Source organism: Ursus arctos, unplaced genomic scaffold (genome assembly GCF_023065955.2).
Source record: "Ursus arctos isolate Adak ecotype North America unplaced genomic scaffold, UrsArc2.0 scaffold_37, whole genome shotgun sequence".
NCBI classification, from domain to species: domain Eukaryota; kingdom Metazoa; phylum Chordata; class Mammalia; order Carnivora; family Ursidae; genus Ursus; species Ursus arctos.
The window spans coordinates 27,318,468-27,340,000 of NW_026623053.1; positions in this window are offsets into that span (position 1 = coordinate 27,318,468).

A 21,533-nucleotide genomic window follows, 5' to 3' on the forward strand; every position below is an offset into this window, starting at 1 on the left:
AAGGAACACACCTCAACATAATAAAGGCCATAAATGACAAGCCCAAAGCTAACATCATACTCAGTAGTGAAAGGTCAAAGATTTTCCTTTAAGATCAGGAACAAAGAAAGGTGACCACATCACCACCCTTATTCGACATAGTACTGGAAGTCCTAGCCATTGCAATCAGGCAAAACAAAGAAATAAAAGGCATCCAAATCAAAAACGAAGAAGTAAAATTGTCTCTGTTTGCAGATGATATGTTTTAATATATATAAAATCCTGAGACTCTACCAAAAAAACTTTAGAACTAACCAACAAATTCAGTAAAGTTAGAATACAAAATCAACACAAATCAGTTGTGTCTTTACACACTACCAATGAAGCATCCGAAAAAGAACTAAAGGAAACCATCCCATTCACAGTAGCTTCAAAAACAATAAAATACATAAGAATCAATTTAACCAAGGAGGGGAAAGATATGTACACTGAAAACTACAAGACTCTGATGAAATAAGGAAAGATACAAACAAATGGAAAGATGTCCTGTGACCACGGATTGGAAGAATGAAGACTGTTAAATTGTCCATACCACCCAAAGCCACCTATAGACTGAATGTTGTTCCTATGAAAATTCCAATGATATTTTTCACAGAAATAGAAAAAAATCCTAAAATTTGTACAGAAACACAAAAGACCCTGTAGAGCCAAAGTAATATTAAGAAAGAACAAAGCTAGAGACAACACACTTCCTAATTTCAAACTCTATTACAGAGTTATAGTAATTAAAACAGTGCTTTTTATAATACTGGCATAAATATAGCTACATACTACAATAAAATACAATCATAAACTAATATGTTAATTATACTAAAATAGAAACTTAAAAATAAGAAACAAAATTGGTAACAATAGTGTATTATATATTTGAAGTTGTTAAGAGAGTAGATCTTAAATGTTCTCACCACAAAAAAAGAAATGGTAATTCTTTGACATAATAGAGGTGTTGGCTAAAACTATGGTAGTAATAATTTGGTAATACATAAGTGCATCAAATCAGCACATTGTATACCTTAAACTTATACAATCTCATTATTCAGTTACATTTCAATAAACCTGGAAAACAAACAAATATTTTGTATTTTTTCTAATGATAATAAAATAAATATTATAGTTTTGTTAATCAATCTCATGCTTTTTTGGAAGTAATTGATAAAATTATCTTGAAATTTATGTGGAAATGCAATGGATTAGAACTGCTAAGATCCTATATTCCTTAAGTTCAGTGATGATCAGAAATTTATCTTAAGGTAAAGGATGTGTCCTCAGAAAACTATAGAACACTCATGAAAGAAAATGAGGAAGACACAAGGAAATGGAAAAATGTTCCATGCTCATGGATTGGAAGAACAAATCTACAGATGACTGGATTAAGAAGATGTGGTCCATATATACAATGGAATATTACTCAGCTATCAAAAAGAACAATTTCTCGACATTTGCTGCAACATGGACGGCACTGGAGGAGATAATGCTAAGTGAAATAAGTCAAGCAGAGAAAGACAATTATCGTATGGTTTCTCTCATTTATGGAACATAAGAACTAGGAAGATCGGTAGAAGAAGAAAGGGATAAAGAAAGGGGGGTAATCAGAAGGGGGAATGAAGCATGAGAGACTATGGACTCTGAGAAACAAACTGAGGGCTTCAGAGGGGAGGGGGTGGGGGAATGGGATAGGCTGGTGATGGGTAGTAAGGAGGGCACGTATTGCATGGTGCACTGGGTGTTATACACAACTAATGAATCATCAAACTTTACATCAAAAACCAGGGATGTACTGTATGGTGACTAACATAATAAAATTAAAAAAATATGATTATAAAAAAAAGGAAGAACAAATCTTTTTAAAATGTCTATGCTACCTAGAGCAATCTACACATTCAATGCAAACCCTATCCAAATACAATCACCTTTTTTTCACAGAGCTGGAACAAATAATCCTAAATTTTGTATGGAACCAGAAAAGATCCCAAATAGCCAGAAGAATGTTGAAAAAGAAAACCAAAGCTGATGGATCACAATGCCAGACTTCAAGCTCTATTACAAAGCTGTAATCATCAAGGCAGTATGGTACTGGCAGAAAAACAGACACATAGATCAAGGGAACAGCACAGAAAACCCAGAAATAGACCCTCAAACTCAATGGTCAACTAATCTTCTACAAAGCAGGAAAGAATATCCAATGGAAAAAGACAGTCTTTTCAACAAATGGTATTGGGAAAGTTGGACAGCCACATGCAGAAGAATGAAACTGGACCACTTCCTTACACCATACACAAAAATAGACTCAAATGGATGAAAGACCTACATGTGAGACAGGAATCCATCAAAATCCTAGAGGAGAACATAGGCAATAACCTCTTTGATCTCAGCTGCAGCAACTTCTTGCTATACATGTCTCCAAAGGCAAGGGAAACCAAAGCAAAAATGAACTTTTGGGACTCCATCAGGATAAAAAGCTTTTGCACAGCAAAGGAAACAGTTGACAAAACCGAAAAGACAATCAACAGAATGGGAGAAGATATTTGCAAATGTCTTATCAGATAAAGGGCTAGTATCCAAAATCTATAAAGAACTTATCAAACTCAACACCCAAAGAACAAATAATCCAATCAAGAAATGGGCAGAAGACATGAACAGACATTTCTCCAAAAAAGACATACCAATGGCCAACAGACACATGAAAAATACTCAACATCACTAAGCATCAGGGAAAAACAAATCAAAACCACAGTGAGATACCACCTCACACTAGTCAGAATAAATCAAATTAACAAGTCAGGAAACAACAAATGTTAGCAAGGATGCCGAGAAAGGGGAACCCTCTCACACTGTTGTTGGGAATGCAAGTTGGTACAGCCACTTTGGAAAACAGTATGGAGGTTCCTCAAAAAGTTGAAAATAGAGCTACCCTATGACCCAGCAATTGCACTACTAGGTATTCACCCCAAAGATAAAGGTGTAATGATCCAAAGGGGCACCTGCACCCCAATGTTTATAGCAGCAATGTTCACAATAGCCCAACTATGGAAAGAGCCCAGAAGTCCATCGACAGATGAATGGATAAAGAAGATGTGGTATATATATACAATGGAATAGTACTCAGCCATCAAAAAAAATGAAATCTTGCCATTTGCAAAAACATGGATGGAACCAGAGGGTATTACACTAAGTGAAATAAGTCAATCAGAGACAGACAAATCATATGATCTCACTGATATGTGGAATTAAGAAACAAAACAGAGGATCATAGGGGAAGAGAGGAAAAAATAAAACCAGACAAAATCAGAGAGGGAGACAAACCATAAGAGACTCTTAATCATAGGAAACAAACTGAGGGTTGCTGGAGGAGAGGGGGGTGGAGTGATGGGGTAACTGGGTGATGGACATTAAGCAGGGCACATGATGTAATGAGCACTGGGTATTATATAAGACTGATGAATCACTGAACTCTACCTCTGAAACTAATAATACACCATATGTTAATTAATTGAATTAATTTTTTTTAAAGAAAAAAATTTTTTAAAGAAATTTGTCTTAAGACTTTTCAGGATACAGTGGTGAAAAAAACCAATCAAACTCTCCACTGATAACAAGTGGTTAGGCAAATTATGTTATATACAACTGATAATATACAACAAATAAATATGATGGTTTATTACAGCATAATTTTAAGTAAAAAAACTTTATGTATATTCCATGATTACATTAAAATTATATATAAAATTTACCTATGAAAAATGATTTTAGCAAATATATACAAAAAGGACTAACAGATGATGCTGTGATGGTAGAACCATAAGTGATTTTTTTTCGCTCGTCCCTTATGTCCTAAATTTCCTAATAGTATAAAAAAGAAACTAAATTTCTAACAGGAAGTCCTGCTTTTAGTCCTGAAATCTATGGCCAGAATTTCAAGGTAGGCAATATGAACTAGGTTGATTATTCAAGATCGAGGCTTTTTCAAGTAGGCACTATGACATTTGGAGCCAGATGATGCTTTGTCCTAAGTGCTCTCCTGTGCAGGGCACGATATTTGGCAGCATCCCTGGACTCTAGTCACTAGATGCCAATTACGTCCCCCAACCCTGGCTGTGACAACCAAAAATACGTCCAGAAATTGCCAAATGTCCCCTAGGGGAATAAATTTCCCCTGGTTTAGAACCACTGTTATAGATGCTTTCTGAAAATATTTACCATCTACTGCTTTAAAGGGTCTGTGCTAGTAACTGTGAGGGAAAAAAAAAAAATGCCTGGTCATGGTGCCTGTCCATGTATTATAGGGGGAATACACGTACTGCCTAGACTGGGAGGATTTTCAGAAGTGTGCCCACAACAGGGTTAGGACTGGCAGCGGGAAGCAAGATAAGGATGCAGGAGGACCATATTCCTGGTTGAGGTTGGGGCATGACCAAAGACCAAGCACAGAAAAACCCAACCGAGGTTGGGAAATCACAAACACAGAGAACTGGTGGCCATCTAAGATTTCCTCATGTGAAAATGGAAGAGAAAGTGAGAACAGGATAAGACTTGGTCGTGGAAGGTTTTGAATACCAGGGATGGCTTTCCTAACCCAGAATGCTCAACTGTGTCTGCGCATTAGAATCATCGGAGGACTTTCTTGAAAACTCCCATGCCCAGGCCCCACCCAGACCACGCAGGCGATTCTGCTGCACAGCAGGTTAGGAACACCAGTCCTACACAGTAGCTATGACAAGCCACATAGTAAATCCAACCCTTACAACTTGAGGGGAAGAGAAGGCTGTCTCTCCCTCTGATCTTCCTTCTTTAACAGTCACCTTGACCCATGCCACCATCACATCTCCCAACTCTGAGTTTGAAGCTGAATCTTGCAGCAGAGGTTACTGAGCCCGCCACCCCCAGATTAGCCCCACAAGTGGCCACTCCACGTCTGACAAGACACCACCTCTGGTAGCAAATCTCTCTCCTAAAATACTTGGTTCCAGTTTCGAGAGATCTAGCCGTTAGGAGTACTTCCTGGTATTTGGTTGAAATCAAGAACTCAGAAATCTTTACTGTCTGATCCTGGTTTTCTTCTCTGAGGACACATAAGACAAATTAAAACCATCTACCCCACAAAAACTTTGAAATACCTGAACACAGCTAATAGGTCAGCTGTCTGACTCTACTCAAGAGATTAAACATCTCCAATTCTTTCAATTATCCCTCTTGTGATCTGGTTTCTGTTAATCTCATCGTAGTGATGATGTTATTCTGAATACGTACCAGTTTGTCATTGTCTTTCTTGAAATGTCACACCCAGAACTGGATAAAATACTGCAGATGTAGTGAGACCAATATGATAAGAAAAGCACAGATTGCCCTTTTCATCTGCACTTTACTTTAATGCATCTGAGGTTGAGCTGGAGGTGCTGCTGGGCAGGTACACTGAGGGGATGGAGAGGAAAGGAGGCAAGATCCTCTTCCCTTACATGTTAAGTCCAGCATTCTAAATCTGCATCTCTTCCAGAAAATTCTGATCTCTTTGCTGTTGGAAAACATCACACCATGTTCGAAACTCCCTGTACATGGTTTTCCTCTGACTCAGTCTCTTCCCTCCTTCTTAGTCCTGGTTCTCATTCTAGCCTCAAAATCTTCAATTTCCTGGGTTTTTAAAAATTATTTCCTAAGTTATCTTTATTCTACATAATAAGCCAGAAAGTAGAGAACTTATTGTGGAGTATTTTCACTTTCTCCTCAAGCCAGGAAACTAAAAGGTAAGTATACTTTAATATGCTTCCTGTGCTGTCTGTTCCTCTTGGTTAGGGCTGTGTTCTATAACCACCTATTTACAAGTACAATTACAATGACAACCCACCCCCAATGATCCTTAGCCATCTTAGCCTGCTTTATTTTTTAATCATACTTATCTAACTTATTGGATATTTTACTCACATTGTTCATTATCTGTGTCTCCCTACTTGAATGTAAACTCCATGAGGGTAGGGATTTTCTATTCTTTTCATCCCTAGGCCTAGTGTCCAGAAGAGTGGTACTCACTATTCGTTAACTGAACGAATGGCAATTTCTTTGCTAGCTCCCATGGATGTCTGCCCGGACTACCTGCCTGTATTTATTCCTTTGTGCTCAGAATCTCTACTTTTGAATACTTTCTCACTTCATATATCGTTTCAGGCCAGGTAGGGTGGACTGCCAACTGCTGGCAAATCTTTCATCACTTACCACCAGTGTGATAGTTCCTTCCAACAACCAGCAGACAGCAACTCCATCTGTCACAGCATTCCATGGACAAGGCTGGAGAATTATTCCACGTCTTCTACCTTTCCATTTTTTTCAGCTGCTTTAAGGTTTCAACCACCCCAATTTACCCAGGGCTCTGATCAAGCCATGGTCCCCGTACATGGTCAACTGGGGTTACAGTACTTTGTCATTACTATCAAGTTCCAAGGCCCATGGATTCTTACAATTACAACATGAATTCTCTTAAACCTGTGTCATGAGCCTTTTTTTCATTTTATAGTTTACATTAATCTGGATCTTCTGGGATTTCCATCAGTTCCATTTCAAAATGTTTGAATTTAATCTGATCTCCTCTCTTTTATTTCAACACTGCGTATGTCTTATGTGAGTATCTGTTGCAAAGTGTACTCTTGGTATAAAGGGTATGCTCAGAAAAATAAGCTACATAAGACAAATCAAAAGCAATTCCCAGTCCTGTAGGTCTTGATAGTCCAGTTTATCACCCTGATCCGTTCTCCAGGGAGCCAATTCAGTGTCCTCTTTTCTACCCTGGTACATCCTGGTGACCCGACTTCTTGAAAAGTCAACAAGAGAAACACGTGAAGGACGCACAGGAGTCCCAAGGCACTTTTCAAAATGCAGTGGAAGAGAAAAAGACAGAGTAGGCAACCACAATCTTCCATCCCTCTTAAAATACTGAAGATGTGCCTAACACAGGGTCAGAGATGAAAAAAAAAAAAAAAAAAAAGAACAAGCCCTATAAAGTAGAGAGAACCTTTAAGGGAGATGTGTGTGTACATTTGGGGAGTAGTGGTCAAGTTCAGTAAGAAGGAGAAGAAACATTTGATTGTTCTGCGGCTAGTAGAGAAATATGATTAGTTTGCATTATCCAGAAGTGCTAGCAAGATATTATATTGTTTCAGGCACTTTTCCTGATTTTTCAAGTCATGACAGAAAGGAAAAAAATACTTCTATGACATTCTCTCCAGAAGGAACATAAGCTGTTCTTGACCCAGTTTTCCTAGCAGAGCTAGGGCATTTTACAAGCAGCACTTGAAAGGCTCAGAATTACACAGCCTTGACCACAGTGTTGATCAAAGAGCGGCCCTCTGGTAAAACTGGACCAAACACAAGAATCTAAATTGAACCCTCCCACGGTTCAGGAGCCCTAGAGCAAAATTTTGCCCGAAGTGTGAGTTTGGCCACTCTTAAGATTCAGAATATGAATCTTAGGCTGCCAAATATCTGGTAATTCTGGGGAAAATAATAAGAACTCAAATGAATGGAAGTCCTGTTTCTCTGCTTTCCAAAAGAGGGCATGGTGTGCTGTCCTCTTCACTGGCCAACTGATTCAATGCTCTGCCTGTGTTCAAAACACAGCTCTTTCCGTCAAGTTAGAATTCATGGCTGCTCCTGTCTCCTCCTCACCAAGTTATCAGCTTTCACTATGGCACCATTACCCCATTGTCTCCTTGGAAAACACTGTGAAAACAGGTTCTCTGCACGCTTCCACTGCTCTCAAAGTCAAGAGGTTCCCTGTCAGGGGTCCGTGGCACCACTTTTTGCCTTTGTCTTTAGGGATCATGAAACTTTTGGAGAACGAGGAACACACTGATGAAGAGGTAGCATGTTAGATCCACAGCAAATGAAAATTTAACTCCAACTCCAAGTACTAGATTTACTGAACCACAGGCACCAGCCTTCTGTAATCATGCTCTGAGTTATTAATACCAGACTGCCACTGCTGTGGTTTTAAAATTATCACCGAAATGGAATTTCACTGCTCGTGATGATGCAATTGCTGAGAAGCCATGTGGTTGGTAATTACACAATGCAGTGTAAGGAACGGAGCTAATGCCCTGCAATCTATTTATTGTTTGACTTTTTTTCTTCCTCCTAATTAATTCCACTGCCTGAAGTGCATTGTATGGTTTAAATAAAATAAACGATAGCCTCCATATTTGCTTGCTTAGCCCCTGGAGAGGTGAGAAGTGTGGGAACGAAGGTAGAGAAAAATCTAAGTGACTCTAGATCATTCTGAGTTATAAGGCAGCCCACGCTGAAGTGCTCACACGTTACACATTGGTCGTTTCTCTGTTTCTACTGCCAGCAAGCCATAAGCATTAAGCGCAGCTGCATGTTAAATGTGTTCAGTATATATGTATGTGTGTGTATGTATATATATTTAAAGATAGAGTGGCTGTTATCACTCTTATTTCAGAGAACCTAAATAGACTCTCATTATAATGCATATAAAGTAACAGCTGGAAAGGAAAATTAAAAGCAAATGTTTTTTAAAAAACCATAATAGGCTACCATTAATTACTCTTCTATTTTTTTAAATTTGACTTTATATGAAAATTAAGGCACAGGTCTGTGTGTCGAAAGTTTGATAGTTGTAAGAGTTGAGGAAAGGCCCAGACTCCACGTGGCACTAGCCCCCGTGGTGTGCGCAGCGGTGGTTTAGACTTCCGTCCTTTTCTCTGCCACGTACGTGTGCATTGGTCAGAAGTGGTACAGAGAGCTTAAAAGCTGGGCTTGGAGCCAGGCTGCCTGGGGGAGCATCCCGGCATGACCACTTACTCTCCGTGTGATTTGGGGAACATCGTTTAAAACCTCACTCTATCATATTTTCCCCGTAAGTAAAAAGAGGATTATAATAGTATCTTTCTGACAGCGTTGTTGTGACAATTAAATGAGTTAATATATGCAAAGTACTTACAACAGCGGCTGGCACACAGGAAGCACCATTCGAGTGGTGGCTATTATTGATCATAAATAGAAATGGTCTTTGGCTAACTTGGGCAGAAGAGGAATATATTAAAAGGAAATAAGGTAACTTGCAGAATTGACAGGAGAGCTAGAGAAAGCACATAAACGGGCAGGAACAAAGGCATCTCTGCGGCAGGATGCAGAGCCCTGCCCCCGTCACCAGGAGGCGCTGCTACCGCTGGTACCAGGCATGGCCCCCACTACAGTGAGACAACTGAGGGTGCCTCAAATAAGTCCTAGGCCATCCTCTCCATGACCTGTTCAGAGTCAAAGCCCCAGACAGGGCATTCGGTAGTCACGCCTAGGTCACCAGCCATATCCTACCAACCACGAGTGGGGAGAAGGAGTGTCTGCTCCCTTCAGCTCCTGAACTGACAGGTGCAACTCTGTCTTCCTTCAAGATTCAACAACATGGGATCTTGCAAAACAGGAAGGGAGTTGGGATTTGGGGCACAATACAACAAAACAGAACAGAAGGCTACTTCCATGTTAAGTTGCCCGGAAGAGAACTTACCCAAGATTCCTGACCCATCAAGGAAGAAAAAGAAGAATGAGTGTGAGATCCAGAAAACAGAGATCAACCCGAGTCACAAGTCAGGGAGAGAGTGGAGGAAAGTCAGAAAAACAGAGAAGCAGGCTGGAAGCTGGCCACTAGGTAGTGACTCTCAGTGCAGCAAAGAAATTCAGCCTAGAAGGTAGGAAACATGGGGAGCACTGTGCATTCAGAGCCAGAGGAGAGAAGCCTCGTCTAGATAGTGTTCTCAAATGTGTTAGTCTTAGAATTCTTTTTTAATCTTAAAGATTATTGAAAATTTGAACAAGCTTTTGTTATATGTCTTGTTATGTGTTTACTTGCCGTGTTGGATATTAAACTGAGAAATTTTGAAGATTATATTAATTTGTTTAAAAATAATTAAAATAAATCCATTACATGTTAACAAAACTGACATATTTTATGAAAAGCAATTATATTTTTCTTTAAAAAATATAGTGAGAAGAGTGGCACTGCTCTATATTTTTGCAAATCTGGCTTATTAGAGTGTCATACTTGCTTCTATATATTCAATTTGTTGTGATATCACAAATCATATAGCCTCTGGAAAACTCCAGCTGTGAGAGAATGCATAAAAATAGCAAATAACACATTAGTATCATTATGAAAATAGGTTTGACCTTGCAGACCATCTGAAAGCATCTTGGGGACCCTGCTAGAGCGGACCAAGGATAGGAACAAAATGAGCTAAAAAGACAATACAGGCTTCACAAGAAGCTACAAAAGATGGTCTGTGGTGATAATCACCCCAATACACTCTCACCTCACATTAATATAGTACTTTGTTATTTACCAAAGCATTTTCACATACACGTTATAGCTGATATCATCATCACAGTGTTGTGAGGCATAATTTCCATTTTAGAAATAAGGACTCCAAAGTTCAAAGAGGTTAGCTGACATGCCGAGGATCACACAGTTTGTAAGTAGAAAAGCTGGGCACCATATTTCCACCACTGGCTCATACTGAAAAAGTAATTTTTATCATCAGGGAAGTATGGAAACACTGATGTAGCTTTCTTCATTTTCTAGACAGGAATCCAGGACCGAGAGTTGAGAAAGTGACTTGCCCCTGATCTGTAAGCAAGAGCAGAAATGGGTCAGGATTGCAGTCTTTCTGGCTCTAACTTTGGTTTTCATAGCTAAGCAAGAATATACCAGAGTTTAAAAATCTCTGTGGAACATGTTTGGTTTTTTTTGTTTTTTGTTTTTTGTTTTTTAATTTTGTGTTTGTTTTTTTAAAGAGCTGGATTCTAATTCCAGTTAGTAGATAAATACTGCTTGGCAGATATAGGCAGTGGTTTTGTTTGTCCTTTGCCTCTTAATCTTATTCACACATTAAGAAGTGTTTTAGGACCTTCAACAATTGACCTAAATATAAGTGATGAGTAGGAGTTTCCAGTTCCTAGGTGGCAGAAGAAAGGTAGAAAATTTGATAAGATACTTACTTTTATGGTTCAATTCCCAGATATCTTTGTGAATCAGTCACAATGCCTTTGGTTGCAAGTGATGGAAGGAACAAGAGAGAGAGAGGGGGGAAGGAAGGAAGGAAGGAAGGAAGGAAGGAAGGAAGGAAGGAAGGAAGGAAGGAAGGAAGGAAGGGAAATAAATAACTGAGCTAATTTAAATAACAAGGACATTTTATTATTTTAGATATTAATTAAGAAATACCAAAGTGGGCATCTCCAGGATAAGCTAACTCAGAAGCTAAATGATCTAATTGAGATGCATTTTCTTTCTCTCTTTCTACTCTGCCATCTTCAGCATGGCAACTTCCCTCGTGGCCCAGAGTTCCAGATGTCACATGTAAACACAACAATCTCAAAAAGAAAAAGAGGGACTATTTCTTCTTGTGCCTCTTTATAACAGCAAAATAAATCTGCCCAAAAGCCCACATGCAGACTTCATCTCACATCCCATGGCCTTTGCCTGAACATTCTGGTAAGAAGAATATGGCCCAAAGACGAGCTGAGATGTTTAATTTTACAGCTGGGGACAGATCAGCTTTCACTGAGACCATTTTGGGAGGGTCTGTCAGAAAGGAAGAAAGGTAAAATGAATATCAGTAGTTGCTACAATTTAGGGCTTTCTCACCTAAGAATTCATTCACTAAATTTTGTGTGGTTGTCCCATGGTAAAAAGGAGCCCTGAAGCCTGGCATACAAGCCATGCTGTATGAATGTAATATTTATAAATGTAGGTGACTGCTTTTGATATAATGGAGCTAAGTAATTGCTAATTTACTAAATGTAACATGTTAATTTTTTCAGTCTTCCATATAAAAGTTATCACTAAACAACACTCCAGAGCCCCATTAAAATCACTGAATGCAAGCAAATTCAATTAGTGCTCTCTTTCGAGGCAGAGAGCGCTGTTCATATTAGGTCTGGAGACGTAGCATCGCAAGCTTTAAGGAGTGCCCAAAAGCAATTTGGAGAATAAATGACTGAGAATGGGGCAAATAAGAATGGGGAGAAAAATGAGATTGTTATGAGAGCAAAACCATCAAAATAAAGTTAAGAGCAGCCTTCCACAGGCCAGCCCCTCCGTGGGCGCCAAGCCACTCTCAGACCCTTAAGTATTAGCTAAATCATCATCATCTTGACTATAAATCAACACCAGCGCTCAACAGCTTTCGGTAAAAACCTCCTTGCTCCTAGGGTCAGTGAATTTAGTATGTTTGATTGCCACTAATTACCTCTTTTTAAGTAAAAAGAATACAAAATACAGTAGGTTTTACACGAGATGCTAGCTGTGAGGAAATCGGCGTACATCAGCTCCTCTCAGGAGCAGAGTACGGATTACACTGCGTATAGAGAATCCCAAAGTCCCTTGGATAGAGCTTTAAAAGAAACCTGTTCCCCTTCCTCCGGGAAAAATTGCAAATAGATGGAAGCAATCTATGGCAGTTGTTAGTTCATTACAACTCCCTCACCCCACAAAGCCTCTCAAGATAAACACAGCCATTGACAATGACCAAGTCAGATTTTAAGCAAAAAGGCTAAAGAGTAAATTCTTGCTCCACCCTCCAAAAAGGGCTCACTAAAAATCCACCTGGGTGACACCGCAGAGAGATCACGATCTCGCAGGCACTGGCATGCCCTCTACGGGGGTGATTTCTATTTCTCTGTATGACTCAGCTGTCCTGACTAAATGTGGCAAACGGGCTCTGAGGTGGCCCCACGCTCCTGCCTCATGGTTTGCTTGCGCTTGCGCGATCCCCTCCCATGACTGCTTCCAATCAACTGACGATGGCACAGGTGATGTGACGTCACTCCTGGGATTATGTTATAGAAAGCGGCATCTTGCTAATAACAGACTTGCTCTTACAGACAGGCTTGCTTTCTCTCTTGCTGGCTTTGAAGACGCAAACTGCCATGTTGTGAGGAGCCCTGTAAAGAGGAATGTGTGGCAAGAACTGCGGGCAACGTCTGGCAGCTGTGGTCAGCTTCTGAACAACAGCCAGCAAGAAGTCGGGGCTCTCAGTCTTCCGGGTGCAAATAAACGAGATGTGTGGATAACCTGCGTGAGCTTGGAGGCTGATCCGCTGCCCCGGCCGGCACCTTGACCGTCCTGTTTCTGAGGCTCCCACTAACTTTTGCCTAGCTTCCCAACCCACAGAAACTGAAATGAGAAGTGTGTGCTGTCTCAAGCCTCTAAATTTGTTACACAGCAATAAAAACCGAATACCCTAACCAAACCTAGAAGAACAGGACTTCGGGTCCTATTATTTGGAGATGCCAAACCAGGACAGTTATACCAGTTCTCTACCACATTTCACCAGCAGTACCTTGCTTTCTACTCCCTGTTGCCTCTTCTTCAAAATCTTACTAACTCTTGGATTGGAGGCTTACTTCGGTCTGCACATTTTGTAACTTTCTCTTACAGTTCTTTCTTTTTCCCCAGAGATACCGCCACTCTCTCCAGCTAGTGGGAAACCTCTCCATGCAATGAAACAAAATTTATTAAAGTGTGTCCAAACGGCCTGATAGAATTTATGCACCACCAAAATGAGCCAATTTATTCCTCATGCAGACACCTCATTTTCGTTGTCTCTACATTCATTAATATACCATCCTTCACTGATGTTTCACTGGCTCTAAGCGGTGTCTACCTCTTAGAAGACTTTATGATGAGAAAGAATTCTGAGGAAAAGAAGATGACTTCTTATCATTTTTTGCATCTTTTTCAGACTGGATAGATAGATAGATAGATAGATAGATAGATAGAACCATTACAAATAGTTTTATTAAAGATACAGCAAAAGGACACATGGTTGGCATTTACGGTATATGTCCCTTTTATTCAAAGTGCCCTTATAAGTGATAAATGAGGCTGAATTTTAGCCTCAAAAAAAAAAAAAAAAAGATTGGTAGTAGAGATAGAAAAAAATATATGGGTATCTTGTCTCCAATTCTGCAAGCAAAACAGCTTATGTATGAATTTTAAGTTAGAAGGCCAAATACAGCCTAGGACCGGGGTGACAGGGAATGGAAATAAAAATCTGTGGAAAGTGGTAAGTAAAATTTTGATAACCTATGTATTTTAGAATCTTTACAATTTCTTAGTATTAGGTAAAAAAGACTGAAGTAGAATTCACAACAAATCAATACATCATTTAAATGATCTAGCACTGAAATTTACTTTGCTCATTAGCAGAGTCAGAGCAGTTTATTCCGTTAACATAACTACATCACCGGGGCTCACCCAAAAGCTGACGAAAGCAGAGAAACCCAGAGGCTTTGTAATAAAGCATCAATGTTCCAAACATCGGCTACAAATTCATCAACGCCTACTTCTTCCCCAGTAACTGAGTAGGGAAAATTTAGCTTACAAAGTACACATTTAGATAATACCCTAAGAGATCAGATTATAGCATCTTCAACAATAGAGATCAAAGTTAGGTCCCTTCTGGGAGGTGGATTCCTACAGAGATGCTCTGAGAGAGAGAGAGAGAGAGAGAGAGAGAGAGAGAGAAACAGAGAGGGCAGCAGCCCAGGAATTCCACTGTAGAGGGGACGCAGGGAGAATGATTGGTCCGGAGGGAGGCAAGAGACTTGTTTTAAATTGTGTTTGCCTAGACTTTACCTAAGAGTTAAGAAAAATTATTCATTTTAAAGAATGGGATACTGTAGGGGAAGGTAATAGCTAAAGCCACCTCTTGACCCTAACATGATGAGAAAACAGATTCACTTCTGATGCCCAGGTTTTAGGTATACTTAGGATGAGAGGAACCAGTGAGTAACTCGACTTAGTTCTGAGTAGTGCTAATAATCCCCAGCATGTATGTATTGCTTCACATAACCTCGCCTCCCTCAGCTTTCCTGAGGACAGAGCCACGCCTTGATCATTGGGCCCTCACCAAGCTTAGCACCTGCACTTTGACAGCACCCCAGCCCCTGGTGTACGAATTACTCTTTCCAGTTTTCTAACTTACCATGTGAGTTTATTATAACCTAACCTGTCCTCAAAGCCATAAATGTTTCCTGTCCAATCCCTTCATCGAGTAGAAACTGACAAAAGAAGGGAGTCTCCTCTCTTCGTCCTAAAATTCTGGAATTTTACAAAGTATTACAAAAGCAGTATATATATATATATACACACACACACACACACACACACATATGTATACATATGTGTATGTATTTATAAATTTACAAAGTATATATAAAAATCTGGAAATACAGAGTATTAAATAATGTACTATTGTCATAAATATGCTTATAAAAAAGTAAAAGTAAATTATGAAAATAAGAAAAATAAATATCACTAGACTTCATTAATTTTCAACCTGCCCCCTCAAAAGACTTTAGCCGTAAAAAATTTTAATTTTTGTCTTTAGGAGCCAATACAACTACATTCTAAAAATAGTAATAATAACCACAACAATAATAATAAAAACTCAGACTCAGCCTCAAACAGATCAAGTAAAGATGTAAGGACAAAACCTCTCTTACAAAGGTAATACAATAATTTTTTAGGCTGATAAGCTAAAAAAAACCAAATGTGAAATGAAAGAAAGAAACACCACTAATGAAATTCAAAAATGTATCATTTGCTAGAATGACAGCCCTGCTACAGGGAAAGGATGGGCTTTGGAATCAGGAAGATTGTAGTTCAAGTTGTGGTTCTAGCACTTGGAAGCCATGGGTCTAGGCAAGTCACTCTGTCCTCCCTTACAAAATGTAGATAATACCCACCTGTTTTTCTGGGGATTAGCAATAGAGCATGGAAAGCATTTTAAAAATTACAACCAATTATTTGTATTATATGCCAGGCATTGTTTTAAACACATTGAAATATATTTAATCCACATGGTGTAGACAATATTATTACTCCCATTTTGCAGATGAGGAAACTGAGACCCAGAGATGTTCACGCACCCATAGTCACAGAGCAGGATTGAAGCCCAGGCAGTCTGAGGTCAGAGCTTGTGACTCTTACCATGGACTCCACTAAGCTGCCTCTCAAAGCATCAATAATAAAATCAGTAATAATTAGCTTTTATCAAGCACTTCCTTTGTGTCAGGTACTATGTTAAGCATCTCACTTGCATGACCTCATCGCATGTTTAAAACAACCCCATGAGGTAGGGACAGCCAGAGTCACCGCCACGCTCTGTCATATTGCTCTGTGTTCAGCCCCTGGCACAATACAGCAGTTCCAAGGGGGGTGGTAATTATTATTACTGTCCCCAGTTGTGTTCATCTGTCTTCAAGCATGGAGCAAAGGAATGATCCTGAACAAACAACTGACGTCAGAGATAAACTTACTTTGTGAATAATGCTTTCTCAGAGTGTCAGAACACACGCAGAACATGCCAACGTCTTCCCCAGCTTCCCTCTGTTGAAGTCACCTCAGGAACTAGGCAAACTTTCTATTTGCCACCAAATAAGTATGGCTGTTTGGTCAGGGCTGTTTGCTGCTGCTGTTTGGAAAATGAAAACTCTCTCTGCTTCTGGTCAATGTATTGAACTCTCTAACCATGGCATCAATACCCTCACACTTCCCAGGCTCCATCTTTTGTGCTAGAAATTAGGGAAGGATAGTGAGAAGCTGCTGCCTTTGGAGGCGACTGATGGATAAAATGAAAAATTCTCTGCTTGGTTCACCAAGAAAATTCCATTTTTAACGTTTAGCCTCGTGCTACTGCTACCACCACGGAGTGACAAATACACTTGGAAGGGCAGATTTCAGAAATGCCCTTTCCTGTTCCACACCTGAAACCAGCTGACAGGGTGGGGAGAGCCTGGTCAGGGTGATAACACCACAGTGAATGCTGGAGGTGGCCTCCTGGGCACTCATCCAGCTTCACATGGGGCTGGCTGGCTGCTGGCTGCTGACTGGCGGGGAGGACAGCCAGCAGAGCCCTTCCTGGTGCAAATCGGGGTGGAGATCTGACCAGACGAGCAGTGTTCAAATCTGCAGACTAACAGAAAGGAGTGTATAATGCAAATGTAAGACAGACTTTTGATCTAACAATGAATCCTATATGGTTTTTAGCAGCACGAGTGTTAAATTACCTTAAGCTAATTTTAGAATTAGTCCACATTTTTAAAATACAAATGCCAATTACTGGCAAGAAAAGGTATACTGAACAGCAGAAGGAAATCAGACTGGGATTAACGACAGCTGGCTCACCTTAGCTGCCTTCTTCAACTGAAAAAAAAAAGCGATTATTCAAATACAGTGTACATAAGAATCACCTAGACAGTTTTCAGATGCAAATATCCAAGCCCCAGCCTTGCTGATTCTGATCCCACTGGCTTGGCCACCTCCCCCCGCCCAGGTAGTATTTTTCCCAGCTCTATTGAGATACACTTGACATATAACACTGAGTGTATTTGAGGCATGTGGTGTAATAATTTGACACACCTATACACTGAGAACTGATGAGCACAGTAAAGGCAATTCACAAATCCATTACCTTACATAGTTACTGTGTGTTTGTGTGTGTAGAACACTTAGGATCTCTTAGCAACTCTCAAGTACATGGTATAGTGTTGTTAACTCTAGTCACCGTGCTATCCATTGGATCCCCAGAACTTCGTGCTCTAGAACTGCATGGTTGCGCCCTTCTGATGACGTGCGCTTGTGGACCAGTGCCAAGGTGCAGCATTAAGTGCCTCTTGGACATTGGTTATGGAGAACCTCTGCAGGAGTCAGTGCAAATGGCTCTGGAGGAAGCTTGAGTCACGTACTTCCCTGGGTCTTTGTACCTCGGATTTACCCCGAATGCCGGAGGAAAGCCCCCTTTAGGACCTCCACTCTTACATTCTACCTTCTGACTTTTCCCTCAAAACTGTTTTAGATTTTAATATATCATCTGGCATTATCCCCACCCAGAAAATGAGGGGTAGACTCCGAGAAGGATTATAGAATTTTCTTAAGTTCACATAAAAGCTATATAATAACACTAGCAGCATTCAAGGTCCCACCGTATGCCTCTCCATTTTGCCTCCCTGCCACCGCCTCCCCGTTGTTTGGCCTATAATATCTAATAATAGCAAAGAATAACCGAGCCCCTTCTGTGTGCTCTGTGCTGACAATATTGTAGAGATTATTATATTTAATTCTAGTAAATGTTGATGAAAAATGGGAGTCTGAAAGCTATTGAAAAAAGTTTTTGAAAAATAAGTTTAAGTAAGAATCTTAATATGGCAAAAGAAAAAAAAATTAAACAAAAAGAGGTATTCTGATGCACCTGGGTGACTCAGGATTGGTTAAGTTTCTGACTTCGGCTCAGGTCATGATCTCAGGGTCCTGGCATTGAGCCCCGAGTCAGGCTGCCTTCTCAGCAGGGAGCCTGCTGCTCTCTCTGCCACCCCACTCCTGCACACACATGCATGCGCACTCTTTCTCTCTCATAAATAAATAAATAAAATCTTAAAAAAAAAAAAAGAGGTATGCTGACTCTGGCCAAATGTTGATGGAATAGGAGCAACAGGAATCTCCCTTAGGTAGCCTCTCACCTCACTTTAATTTAATGCCATAACATATTAAGTTGCCATCAAGCAATGGTAGGGCCATGGGTATGTAGCTCCCGCCCCACGTCCACCCTCCCCATCTAGGCAGACTTCCCCCAAGACCAATAAAGAAGAGGGGCAGAAATGAAGGATTCTGAGCAGGTGTTAAGGCTTGGAGGCAGATGACTGGAGAAAACGTCAAAGTCTCAATCAAAGATTTGCAGAAGAAAAATGTAGGAAGTACTGACATTAGCTCTACGTGGTATCTTCTAAAATTTTTAAGTTGAACATAAGGAAAACTAACATACTATTGTTTAAATAGTTACCTCTTTAATCTTTTAAAATGGACAAGAAAATTAAACTGACCTCTCTTCAGGTTTTCTCAGAGGATTAGAAGAAAAATACATTAAAGCCCATAGAACCGTGCCTAGCTCATCAGGAGTCCTCAGCACAGGTTTGCTGTTCTAATTTTCCATCACCCAGGTGAGGCTAACAACGGCGCTAGGCTATTTTAATAAAAATTTACTAATCACCCGATGACAACTAAACACAAAAGAAGATGATGGGGAAATAGAATTGAAAGCAAAATCTCCTGCCAACCTAAACAAAACAAACTGAGGGCTTCAGAGGGGAGGGGGGTGGGGGAATGGGACAGACCGGTGATACGTAGTAAGGAGGGCACGTATTGCATGGTGCACTGGGTGTTATACGCAAATAATGAATCATTGAACTTTACATCGGAAACCGGGGATGGACTGTATGGTGACTAACATAATATAATAAAAAATCATTTAAAAATAAATAAATAAACAAAACAAAAACACCTCTCCACAAAGGTGGGAAAGAAAGAAAACACTTTTATTACAAAGCAAGCATTAAACCACAAAAAGATGTGCATCACTGGTAATTTGGTAAAAGATGACAAAGAGAAAGAAAAATCTCACCTTTTTATATGGGCAACTAGATACAACCCATTATGTACACGTTCTCAAAATAAACGGTGACTGGTCAAGGAGGAAGACCTGGCAGCACCCTCTGTCACAGAGTTCCTCCTCGCTTCACCTGGTAATTGAGGTGACCATTTGTGTTAGCTAGAAGGCTTTATCCAAAGAAAGAATAAATTTCTCATATTTTTATGAGGGGTGGTAGTTTTGGAGGCAGACACCCTCTGGAGTGAGCCTCTGCCCTCCCACAGAAACTGGGAGACGGGGTGTTATTTTCCTTGATGATTATATTTACAAGAATTGATTCCCAAATCCTTAAGACAGTCTTGGGTCATAAAACTGATAGGAGACTTATTTAGTTTTTACAAAGGTTTACATGCATTTCAAAGAGACAGAGAAGGAACTTAAAATAACAAGTTTTCTAAAACAAATCCTCTAAGAAAAGAGAGAAGAGTCTCTTCCTTTATTTTCAACAGGGAGAATTAAGCCTCTTATTTTTAATTTGCATTTGCCTTTACAAAAGCAGATATCTGGGAGGAATTAAAAAATCTCTCTGGTATCCTTCCCAGACGTGTCAATTATTTCCTAATGAGGAAACCCACACAAACATAAACAAAGGTAATACGGGCATTAGAAATTTCCAAAGAACATATGGGAACTACAGGGGACATATAACATCTATTTTTATTAAGTCAGAGGAGAGAACTATTACTTCCGAAAATAAAAATACTAAGTTGGCAAGACGTTAAGAGACAGTGTTCCATAAGGGGCCACATAAAAGTCAAGCACTGACATCATCACAGGCTTGCTGAAACATTTTGAAGAACATTAATATTGGTGTGTCAGTCAAATTGGGCAAATAGATTACGTTGCTTTAAAATTAAGGTCTGGTCTGACTGACTGTTATCACCCTTGTCCTTGGCGGGTACCACACTGCGGCGACCGTAGGGGTGTTGTTGCTTTCCTAAGAAATGGCTGCAACACAGAGAATAGTCATTCCTGGAGACATATGCTCAGGAGGCACTCTGGGACCCTTTACGATGGAAGTGCCTTGTAAATGTGAGATATCGCACCATTAGGAGTGACATCTAACCCTGGACGACGTCTTAAACTTAATAGCAGGAGTTAAACCACCATCATTTCCAACTATTCCAGCCAATGTGTATTCTCGTCATAGCTCAAAGAGCATGGGCTGTTATTATCAGGAAATCTGCCTGCAGACCCCAAAACATGTTTTTCAGATCATAAAAACACAGGACACAGTAAGTTTAGCTTATCCTCACCAAGTAGTACATTTAAAGTATTACCCTTTAGAAAAAAAAAAAAATATATATATATATATACATGTATATCAAAATGACTTTACAATTCCACTTAAAATAGGCAAAGAAATAGTATTGATGCAGTAGCTTTTTTTAATACAATACTTTGGTTTTTATTAATGCCAAGTATAATAAAGTGGTATTCACTTTCCCTTACTAAAAACCAAACCTAATTTTATTATTTTATTTCAAAAGATAAACATTTGGAAGTTAGCAAGACACTGTGCCCAAAACAATATTGCACCTAAAATAAAGAAGTGATACATTGTAAAATAGTCTTCCTACATTTTTAGGGCGCATCCTGATAAAGACATCAGCAGGCTTCCAGTCATGACAAGGCAAAATCCACAACAGACACAGGTGACCTAATAAAAGTGTGCACTGGGTAAAATTGCCAGACTGCTCAGTGATCTACAAAGTCATCCTTCTGTACCTAGTATATTACTTTACTGCCTTCGCCAGCTTCCAAGTTCAACTCTCACCCAAGATTGTACTGTTCCAACGCTTTGTTCATAGGTTTTTAGAGCTTCAGATACCACTGAGGTTCTATTGAACAAGTGCATTCTTTGATTCCTTCTACCTGATAAAAATGGCGCGATTCAATCCAGGACCTGGATTTCACAGGGAGAACATCTGCTCACAGGAATACACGTTCTGGTTTCCGAGACAGGCTGTGCGCTCTCCCATGAGCTCCCCTTTATGACCCTTGCCAGCC